Genomic DNA, 11,791 nt, shown 5'->3' on the forward strand with positions numbered 1-11,791 from the left:
TTTCCGTCCGTTCCTGTCAGTCGGGAGCGACCGCCATTTTGCTCCGTCCGCCCCTCTAACCGCCACCCCGCTGTGGGCCAGGAGCGGTTAGAGGGAGCTGCCCTCCGCCCGCGGCGCGCAGCTCCGAAAGCCCCCGCTCCCCGCCCGCCCTCGCGGCCGGCTGGCCCTCCGGCCCCCAGGCCCGCGGAGGAGACCCCCTACTTACCGAGTTGCGATGGCAGCGCAGCGAACACAAAGCAGCACTCCACGAGCTCCGGCCACGACGGCTCTAACTGCGCCACACCCGGCACTTCCTTATATAGCCGTCGCAAACCGCCGCGCCGGAGAGATCCCTCCGCAGAAACGCCGAGAAGGGACTATTTCCCACCACACTCTCGGCGACCCACCGCGGAAACTAAACCCCCGAATTCACCCAAGCCAGTCATAAAATGTTCTCCTGTTGAGAATGAGTTTTTCGGGGTGGACCGGGTGGGCAGAGGACCGCTCTCTTGAGGGTGCTGGCGGAAGGATCAGCGCATTCGCTGCGCGATTCAACCACACGGGGTTGGCTCCTGGCGCCTGGGGTTGGGGGGCGGTGAGGAGCGGGTGCGGGGCGAGGGTGGCGAGAAAACCCGGCGTGGATGGCCTTGGGTGCCCGGAGCGGACGGACCTCCAGTTTTCCCGCAGCCCGGCCCCGACGCCCCCTCCCCTCCGCAGCTACCGTGCGACTGCAGTTCCTAACCAGTCAGAAATGGGGGCCCAGGGGCTTCAGAATCGGGGCGCCGTCTCCCTTCTAGCACGCCCTGCCGCCACCCAGAACCCAGTGGCTATCATGTAGGGTCCCATTTGAAATCGTGATGATGTTCTTGTTTCCCTGTGGCCTCCCCTCCCCCGTGCCCGTCGCATGGGCTGGGGTCCCCCCCCCCCGGGTCCCAGGTCGCCCCTTGCCCCCCAAGCCCGGGCCCCGACGAGGACAGAGGGGGGCGATGACTCAGCAAATCTCAGCGTCCACGCCCGACGCCGGCCGGGCGGGGGGCCAAGGCCGGAATCTGGGCCTGGGCTAGGCTTTGTCCCGGGCCAAGGGCAAAGTGGGCGACTTCAAAATCAAAAACCCAGAACAAAGGAGGCCGTTTTCCGTGGAGGGCGAAGGTGGCGTGCCCACATTGCATCAGGAAAGGAAAGAAAACACCTTTTAAAAGATAAATCATCTCTGCTGGAACCGAAAGCTGGCAGAAATAGACGTTTCTAGGCTGTTCCTTAGCCTTCCTGTTTATTCTTTGCAACCTTGGGTTTGTACAAAGTAGGTGCTCGGCTGTAAACAGGCGGTATCGACATCTTATTTCTGCTCTAGCTCGGGAATCAAACTGAGTGAAGGACTAGTATGTTAAAACATACAACACTAATCGAATCTCGGCCCTGTATATTTGTAGGGGGAGAGATTTAAATATCCCAAATAAGACATTTACTTAAACGGACAGATTCTACCTTCAGACATAAGAGGGGAAAGGATCACGTTTTCATTTTTGCCATCTCATCACATAAACTTACTTTTTACGTGTTTTAAGATATAAGCATGGTGAAAATTTAAAACCACTTTTTAAAGGTACATAATGAGATCCCCCTCAATTCTCTAGCCATGGTTCTATCTGGACCCTTCTAGAAATATCCCCTACATCTGTAAATTTGTGTATTTCCATTTCTAGCTTTAAAACCTTCAAGAAAAAAAGAGACAGCTGACAAGAATTTGCCCTTGGGAAAAGAATACATTTCCAGTTTTAAAGGTTGAGCATTATTTTTAAACATGACAAAAGGTGAATCAATAAAAAAATTAACAAAACATTTCCTATGGTAACACATGTGTTTACCAAAATGCTAAAAGGGCTAAATGCTGTTCAAAATGGATTTTTTTTTTCCAAAATGGATTTTAACCTCTGTGATTTTAAATATTTTTTTCTAAGAGAATGAAGTAATGTGTTTCTGGGAAATTGGCAATGACTATCCTAAAAAAGAATACAGCAAGTTTAAATAGAGACCTCAATGCTGTCCAAAACATATCTGTGAAGATAATCTCTCTCAACCTTTGGGGAAAGACATTTCAAAAGAACAAAAAGCTGAAGTTCTTTATAAAGTTTCCCCACCCCCAAAACATTTCAGGAAGTTTTTTAAAGAACCCAAAAAACAGGTTCTTTCTAAGGTGACCAGGACTGGTTTCAAAACAGATTTTATTTGCTTTGGTAGCTGCTCTGTTGCAAGTCTTGTGATTCCTGTTACATAAAGGCTGAGTCATGAGCTTTGTGACATCGTTTTCTTCATAGTCAAAAGGAAGGCAGAAAAACATGCCTGGTTTGGGTGGTAGGGAAGGGAGCAGAGGAGGAAGAAATGAGGAGGAGGAGGAAGAGAAGGAGGAGGAAGGGGCCAGGTTATCTCCAAACACAAAACAATTTCATTAGTTAGAGAACATACTTGTGGTTTCTAGCAGAAAAACAAAACAAAACAAAAGCCCGCTAAAATACCCCAACATGCCCTAACTTAAATTTCAACAGTGGGTTTTTGTAGAAGCAAACTGAGGTAAACATTCTCCCTGCCCCCAGGCACTAAAATAGGAGAGAAGGGGCTCAAGGAAAAACATAGTTCCCCTAAAAAGGTGGGGTTTGCTCCTGTAAAGAATAAACAGCCTTCCCGCTTCAGACCTGGGGGAGACACACTTGCCTGTTGCCCAAACCATTTAAGATCCAAAGGGCAGCATTCATGCACAGACGGCATGTCAGGGGAGGAGGGCTGGAAACAGACTAGGAGGAAGTGATACAGACAGTAGTCCATTTAGGGAATTGAAATATGTTTTGAAACTCAATGTGCACATATTACTGAATATGATCTCTATAACCTTCACCTTAAGCACAATAAAAAGAAAATAAGCAGTTGTTTGCCGCCATGGTGGAGCCAGTTCTGACTCAGACTTCCCCACAAGTATGCTTATGTTGAGCCTGTGGGTGCAGCCTTGTTGAAGGGCCCTCCTCTTTTCCACTGCCCTTCTGCTTTACCAGCTGGGACACCCTAGGGTGCGCTTCTCTCCTGTCCCATTAGATTGCTAGTCTGAATCGACCCCCAGCACTGGGCTTGGTGGCCAGCAGGGTAAGGTAGGGGTGGCTATCAACAGCTATTGGGATGAAGCTGAATATACTGCTAACCATCCTGAAACGGGCAGCCCCCTTCAGCAAATAATCATCCAGCCCCAGATGTGCCCAGACTGGCACGACATATCCTCCAAAAGGGTCTGCTGCTGTTACAACAGCTTTCCTACTGGCTGGGAAGGACTCCCAACGTGTGGCTGTCCCACTTGGACTCAGGAGTCAGGTGCAAAGTCACGCTCAGAAAAACCTGAACCCTCTGACCTAGAATACAATGTGCTGGAATGTGCGAGAAGCAGGATTAGTCATTGGATCTGTTTCTAGTTCGTTCCAGTCCCCGGTCCGTCCTTTGCAGGCGACCCAGAATAGATGGCTTCTGAGCTGGCACCAATGGGAAAGTGACAGATGCCCAGCAACAGGGCCGGATTGGCTGGCGGGCGTGAGCACGTGATGAGCTGAGCTCACAAAGGGCTGGGGGGGTGCTGGGGGGGTGTGGGTGGGGGTGAAGGTGAGGGTGAGGAGAGGTGGAGCCATTGGATGGGTGCCCGTTTTACTTTCTTATCCCCCCCACTCCCCTCCCCGCCCAAGGATTCAGGTCCCCTGAAGGTCACGTCGCGGTGTGGGACTAAGTTCAACAGCCTAAAAATGCCCGAAAAGACAGCAGCCAGCAAACACTTTCCCCACCAAGCGGGAGAGGGAAACCAGAGGGCTAGATGACAAACATTCGCCCTGCTTTGCCATCGGTTATATAACCACAAAAAGTTCTCAAGGGGATCTGCAGGTTGGAACACTCGCCAAAAAAGAGAGAGAAAGAAATAGCCCAAGCGATTTCTGCCTTTTTCTTGCTTAGGTGGGTCTATTTCAATCGGGTGGCAGACCACATGCGCTTTCAGTTAAAGAACCAATTTTTATCCCCCACCAGCCCAGCCTCTCAAGTTGGCCAAATAATAGTTCATAAACATCACGAAGTCATGTAACCTGTTTGGGCTTTTTAAAAAGTGTTAAATAAAATGTGTAAGTGGAAGTAATTTTTGTTCTCCGCCAAGAATGAGCTCTTCTAGAAAATTAGCTCAACTAACCCTTACTGTGTTTTCTCCATCAGTGAGCTATTAGAAATACTTTATGTCCGGAATACCAAGTCAAACAGGCATGTGATTACTTTCATGTTAGGCCTAATCACTTTAGACATACCCTCAAGGTTCTGTTCCTTAAAAACCTGGACTTTTCGGGAAAAACAACCTTCACCGAAGCTTGTTAGACACAATGTGTGTCTCTCCCTAAGCAGTGAGTCATTGCATTAATTTAGTTTCTTCATCGAAGAAAAAAAGAAAATGAGTTTCGATTCAAGAACCTTCCAGATATAAGCTTACGTGTTTTTATGATTCACACCAGACGGTCAAGTTTAAAATTAGACAACAGATGGGAAAGCAGGGAGTAGAAGGAGGAGGAGGAGGAGGAATTTGTTATTATTGCAAAGAACAGCTCCCCTAGGCTGGAGCAGGAGCTCTCCTTTCAATCAAAGTACATCTTTTAATTTTAGTCATGAACTAGCCCAGGTTGCAGAGAGGATGGTAAACAGTTTGCCCATCAGAGCCACTAATTCATCATTTTCTCCCACTGAAATGGCTGACAACACAAGGGAAGGGCAAAGGTTAGCAAAGAAGCTCAACCTTTGAAATGGCTTCCATGTGGCCAGAAATGAGTCAGCTGAACTTTTCCTGTAGAGACATAGTGCCAGGAAACGCTTGGTAAACTCCCAAAATAATCATGCCTTCATCTTTACAGTGGCTTCAGACATCCGACTACATTTTTGTCTGTGTGCTTGCTAACTTCTCCACTTTGTTCCAGCAAAAGTACATTTAGTACTTAATCATATCCGTGGTGTTTAAGGTTGAGCTTCTGATGGACTATAGACAGTAAGAAATTACAATTCAGTGTCACAGGTGTTGGTGAATTATTGGATGGAAATCTAATTTGCTCAGTAAAGTTTCATTCTCACAATTAAAAAAAATCATTGTATTGGGGGCTCTTCCAGCTCTTATAACAATCCATACATCAATTGTAGCAATTACATTTGTAATATATGTTCCCATCATCATTTTCTTTCTTTTTTTAATCCTTTTATTGGGGCCTGGTACAACTCTTATCATAATCCATACATCCATACATCATGTAAAGCACATTTGTTGGCCTGATCATTCTCAAAAAATTTGCTTTCTGCTTGAGCCCTTGGTATCAGCTCATTTTTCCCCTCCTTCCCAGCCTCCCCTCCTTCATGAGCCCTTGATAATTTATAAATTATGATTATTTTGTCATATCTTACACTGTACGACATCTCCCTTCACCCACTTTTCTGTTGTCCATGACCCAGGGAGGGGATTATATGTAGATCCTTGTAATCAGTTCCCCCTTTCTACCTCACCTTCCCTCCACCCTCCCACTATCGCCACTCTCAGAGGTCCCAAAAGGATCCTCTGTCCTGGATTCCCTGTGTTTCCAGTTCCTATCTTTACCAGTGTACATCCTCTGGTCTAGCTGGATTTGTAAGGTAGAATTGGGATCATGATAGTGGGGGGGAGGAAGCACTTAAGAACTACAGGAAAGTTGTATGTTTCATCATTGCTACCCTGCACCCTGTCTGGCTTGTGTCCTCCCGGAGACCTTCTGTAAGGGGATGTCCAGTTGTCTAGAGATGGGCTTTGGGTCCCCACTCCATACTGCCTCTCATTCTCAATGATCAAATCACAAATTTTTAAAGTAGAAAAAAATAAGAGAAGTTAGTCACTATGTAAACAAAAAAACATTAGGCCATCAATTTTAGACAAACCTTATATCCCTCATCCGCTCAGTCATAAAGCATACAAGGGAAAGTGAGAGGAGAGTCCTGTTGCAGGGTCTACATGGACACAAAAGGTGGTAAAGGAAGCACACATAGTGGTTGGCAGAATAGATGACCGGGGCCCATTACGAAGAAAACATTCCAGCGTATCAAACAACTTCATCAAAAGAGGGAAACAAGAGCCCACAGCCTGGGGAAAAGTCTTTAGCAATGACACAACGGACCAATTGTTAAAATTTATAGGATGCCGTAACACCTCAAAAAAAAATCCAATTAAAAGATGGGCAAAGGACATGAATAGCCAATTCACAAAGGCTGACATTTGAATGGCTAACAAACACATGAGGAAATGCTCATGATCATTAGCCATCTGGGAGCTGCAGATCAAAACAACGACATTACCTCACACCCACAACCATAGCCCAATTTAAACCATAGAACAACAAATGCTGGAGAAGGTGTGGAGAGAGGTGAACTCTCATATACTGTTGGTAGCTTGAAAATACGTACAATCACATGGACAGCGATCTGGCTGTACCTCAAACAACTGAGAAAAGAAATAGAAGACCCAGCGATCCCTTTACTGGGCATCTACCCCAGAGAACTAAGAGACCGAATGCGAAAAGACAGATGCTCTCCGGTGTTTATTGCAGCACGGTTCAACACAACAAGAAGCTGGAACCAGTCCAAATGCCCCTCAGAAGAAGACTGGTTTGAAAACTCTGGTACAGACACACAATGGAACATTGTGCATCCCTAAACTCCAGCGTGAGGAAACCATGGAACCCCTCATCTCGTGGGTGGACCTGGAAACCGCTGTGCTGGGGGCAGGCAGTCAATGCTAAAAGGACAAATATCGTGTGAGTCCATTACTCTAAGGACAGACTGTCAGCGTAAACACCACGAAGAGGGCAGGCTTCTGCATTCAGACCTTGTCATCTAATCCTGCCTCCCACACCACGTGCTAGAGAGCCTGCCTAGTGTCCGTGAACCATAGAGCACCCCTTTGATACGTACATCTTAAAAACCACTTCAAGAGAAGAGACCTCACCTCAGCTTTTCAAGATGGGGGGACAGGGAGAAGATCATTCAGTTCCTGCCATACAGCATGGTGCTAAGGTCACCCCAAATCAACAGATCACTCCTGCAAGAGTGGTAAGATAACCTCACTGGAAACTCAAGTCAAGATGGGGGGAGGGAGGCCTGTATGTCTTGGAGAAGGCCATTACATTATTGGTTTTTTGTTTTGTCTTTTTCATTACATTATTGCTGATGGGTAAACCGGGAGGAGCAACGTCCCATCCGCAAAAAATGCTTAACAGTATTTATATAAAACCCAAGAGGAGAATACACCCTGTACTATGTTCCTAATTGGACATTTTTGACCCAGTTTCTACCCAGCCCTTGGTGACCCAGGCTCTGTGGGACTTTAGACTCTGCTCTTTTTAGCTGCTCAGCTTCCTTCACAGGCCACACCAGAAGGATTTAATGGGAACCCTCCCTAAGTGCACTGGCTTAACTCTGACTCACCTGTAGCAGATTTATGGGACTGACATAGTTCCTTGTACTGGAGGCTGAAAAACCCTAGTGTGAGAAGAAGCACATGGCTGACATTCCAAGGTTATGGCCATGGCGGCCACTGAGTGTGCCCATGCTGTGAGGGTGCCCCAAAATGGTGGCCTGGGACATATTTACTATTGTAATACCCTCCTTGCTTTCTGATGGCATGTATTAATCCTGGAGGCATGATCCCGCCTGTTAAGTATGAATGAGTATTACTGAAAGCTTTGTTCTACCACCAACTCCCATTTCTTTGTGTAAATGGGGTCTAGTTACTGAAGAGTTTAACCTGCATAACTCAACAATTCGTGTATCGCAGTCCGAAGCCAGCCTATCATTGTATAATTTCCTTGTATCAACAATGTTATAAATTCTATACGAGTGGCTAAATGAATGACACTATCGATAGAATTAACTTATGGTCCGGGTGGATGATTTATAAAGTTCCCTATTATAAAATGATAATGAGGGAGACGTCGGACAGGGCAAGATATGACAAAATACCAATTTATAAACTATCAAGGGCTCATGAGGGAGGGGGGAGCGGGGAGGGAGGGGAAAAATGAGGACCTAATGTCAGGGGTTTAAGTGGAGAGAAAATGTTTTGAGAATGATGTACAAATGCGCTTTACACAATTGATGTGTGTATGGATTGCGATAACAGTTGTATGAGCCCCTAATAAAATGTTTTTAAAAAAATGATAATGAATGATGTCTCTAAAATTCACACTTAATTCTAGTCCTACTCTAAGACCAATTTGTTCTAATGACAGAGCCCTGCCCATGCTCGCCCTCCTGCCGTGATCCCTGAAGACAGGGTGCCGCAGCACAGCTTAGTGAGAAGTCAGGTGGTGCCTGGCCATCTGAAGAGGAAAAGATCGACCGGGCACTGCACAGATCGTCTTCAACCAAGCAGCCATCTAATGGAGGCGTCAACTAAGTCCACACCACACGGGAGAAGTACACCAGCCTGTGTAATTGTAAATAATAAAACCCAAACCCAAAGGATGGAATAGCATCAGAGCTTAAACTGTGAACACCTGGTTTGCAGAAGGCTATAGATGGCAGTAGGAGTCCAAAGATCCGTCTGCAGGGTCCACACATGGATTGAGTTTCCTGTGGATTCTCTCTGACCACAGTGGAGGGATGTGAATGGCTTTGCTATGAGACAGAGAGCATTGTAAAGTTGCTTACGGCAGACGTAGTTAGCTTAAAATGTAATACCCTATCCTCTGAGCTCCCTTCGGACCCATTGAAAGTTGTTTGATTTTAAAAATATTTCCTGCTTCATCTTTGATTGAGGCTTTTCTGGGCTGCGTCAAGTCATTGTTGGGTTTTTGTTTGTTTGTTTTGTCTGAACGTGCTTTGTTTCATATGATAGCGCAGGAAATCCAAGACAGATCTCTGGAAACTGTAACTGCGTAAGGGAGGGTGGGGGAATGGGGAGCTGACAATAACGAGCATGAGAAGAAAACATTCTGAGATGGTGGTTGCACAGATCGGATTGTGATTGAATGATTAAACAATTAAATGGTATGATAGGTGAAGTGTATGTCAATAAAACTATTTTTAAAATAAAAGGAAAAAATTTTAAAATAAAAAACAGTGGAGATGCCGGGGATCGAACCCGGGGCCTCATACATGCAAAGCATGCGCTCTACCACTGAGCTACATCCCCCACACATGCCAACCAGGGGACAGAAAATCTCTGCTATACAGAATTATTGAGGTTTTTTTTCCCTTTTTCTTTGAATTAAGATATTGTATATTTAAATAAACGCTGTTATTGTTGTTAGTTGCTGTTAAGTCACAGCAAAACAAATGATCTCACATTTCCCACATTCCTGGTTTCTCTGGCTGAGGCTCTCTGCTCCTGTAGAGAACGACAGCACTGGAAAGAAATCCTGTGTAGGGTCCAGGTGAGCCAGAACGGACTCGATGGTGGTAGATCTTTATCCTACAGATGCTCCCTTTAAAACCACCAAACTATCAATTGCTGGTAGCCATTTCCCCCAAATAAATGCATACATATGCGCAAAGTAAAAAGAACCAGACGCTATGTAAATCTACAGAGAAAGTAACTCAATATTGCTGCAGGGCTATGGCAGGGAGGTGTGGGGAAATGGGAGACTAACAACGGAGCACAAATGAAGAAAGAGTTCTGAAATTGATTGTGGGGGTGATTGCACAACTCTTTAATACAGTCAAACGATCGCCTTGTATGGTATGTGAATTATATGTCAATCACATTGTTTAAAACTCACTGACGGGTGCCAGCCCATGGCCGCCCTGTATATAGGACAAGGTAGAACTTCCCCCATGGGTTTCTGAGACGATAACTCTTTACAGAAGTAGAAAGTCTTGTCTTTCTTCGTTTGTAAATCCTGATGGGAGCAGAGAACCTCACCTGTCTCCTGGGTCTCCAGAACAGGGAGGGGTATGTTCACAAAGCTTCTTTTGAATGCCATAATACAGAGAGAATCATCCCTCTAAATGTCAGCCGTGCCACCCCCAATCCTAGCACGTCTTACATTCAGAGGAAGGGGGTCTCTGCAGTACTGCCTTCAAAAGAATCTTTGTGAACTAGCATCTTACGGAGACGCGAGAGAAAGATGCGGCTATCTGCTCCCAGGAAGATTTATATTTCCGGAAACCCAAAGCAGCAATTCTATTATGTCTCTTATGGGGTCACCATGAGTCAGAATCGGCTCCGTGGGCGTAGCCCCCCAGCCGAGCTTGTGAAGCATACCAGGGAAGAGAAGGCGCCAGGGTTAGCACCCTGCAGTCATCCCGGGCTGTTGAGTGGTGTAGAAGGGGTTAGAGACCTGAAGAGAGCAGCACACACCTGGGCTCCAGGCTCCCTGACAGCGAGTACAAGGCAGCAGGGATCTCATTGTGGCCGAACCTTCTGGGCCTGTTTCCTCATCTCTTAAAGGGACTCAAGGTCCTTGTGAGGACGTCAGGAAGTCACACATAAAACATTTAGAACAGGGCATGTGCTCAGTTATGTGAATTATTCCCATTACAAATGTGCTTCTTACTGGGTGGCACAGAATTTAAGTGCTGGGCTGCTAAGCAAAGAACATTGGCAGCTCAATCCCACCAACCACTCCCCGGGGGAGAGATGTGGCAGTGGGCTTCCACAAAGATTACAGTCTTAAAAAGCCTTGGGGGGTAAATCTACCCTGTTCTCATGAGGTCCTAGGAACCAGAGCCTACTTGAAAGCATCGCACAGCCAGAGTCAGAACCGATGGGATTTTCCGTTGTCTTGGTGAAGGGGTGCCTCTGTTCACATTCCCCCTGGAGTCCACTGATACTTTACTGACCCTGAGTGGTGAGAGACAGGACAGAAATGACGTGTGGTGCCGAACGCGGCCCTGTGGAAGCCACCCTCTGTCCTTACTCCTCCCTGGGAAGTGGGAGGCCATGTGAGAAGGATTCCCCCCACAACCCCTTAGCAAAACAGAAACATGGTACCACAAGCGGTGACATTTTAGTTATGGCTTGTGAGCAAGTCAAGGGCTGGTTCGGCACAGCTCTCTGCTCCCTCTGTTGCCCACCGGCACCGCAGCCAGCTCCAAATGAATCAGATGATGCTGCACCCAGAACTCTGCCGGTGGAACCCTCCCTCCTGACCCCTCCTTCTCCCCTCTCCAGGGTTCCTTCCCTCTTGAGAGCTCTGCCCTTGGACACTGTTCTCTGCTCGGACACTGTTCTCATCGACAAGGCGTTGGCATACATGTCACCTCTTTGGAAAGACCTTACTTACTGGTTGCCTCTCAAAAGTGGCCTGCGAATCCCACTCATTCTCTCCAACCCTCGGCGGTTGGTTTTCTTTATAGCATTCCTCACAGGGCCCTTTCCCCTGCTATCTTCCCAGTGCCTAGAACAGTGCCTGACCCATCATAAACCCAGACCCGCTGCCAGGGCATCACTGCTACTCACAGTCAGAACAGAACTGCTTCCCCCCCACTTCCCCCGCTATCCCCCACTCCCCTGCCCTCGGGTTTTCCAAGGCTGTGAGGTCTTTAAAGGAGCCACCTGGCTGGTGAATTTGAACTACTCACCTTTGGGTTAGCAGCCAAGCACTGTAACTGCTAGGATTTGGTAAAACGGATACTTGGAACAGGCTGAGAGCTTCAAAGAGTTTGTGGAAAAGTTCTATTCCTTTTTAAGTTCCATTTGTGCCCCCTCGCCACCCCCTCCAAACATTTGAAGCCCCTTTGTATTTGTGGGTTGAATGATGTGTGTGTGTGTGTGTGTGTGTGTGTGTGTGTGTGTGTG

General features: G+C 46.9%; 1 non-coding gene across 1 annotated transcript; it reads right to left on the reverse strand.

Annotated features, from left to right (window-relative positions):
• Positions 1–9,112: 9,112 nt before the first annotated feature.
• Positions 9,113–9,184, reverse strand: TRNAA-UGC. Its single transcript has one exon. It is a non-coding gene; the product is annotated as a tRNA-Ala (tRNA).
• Between the last annotated feature and the right edge of the window lie 2,607 nt (positions 9,185–11,791).

The sequence above is a fragment of the Echinops telfairi genome, unplaced genomic scaffold (genome assembly GCF_000313985.2).
Source record: "Echinops telfairi isolate 266 unplaced genomic scaffold, ASM31398v2 ScPeMD7_7412;HRSCAF=8450, whole genome shotgun sequence".
Taxonomy (NCBI): domain Eukaryota; kingdom Metazoa; phylum Chordata; class Mammalia; order Afrosoricida; family Tenrecidae; genus Echinops; species Echinops telfairi.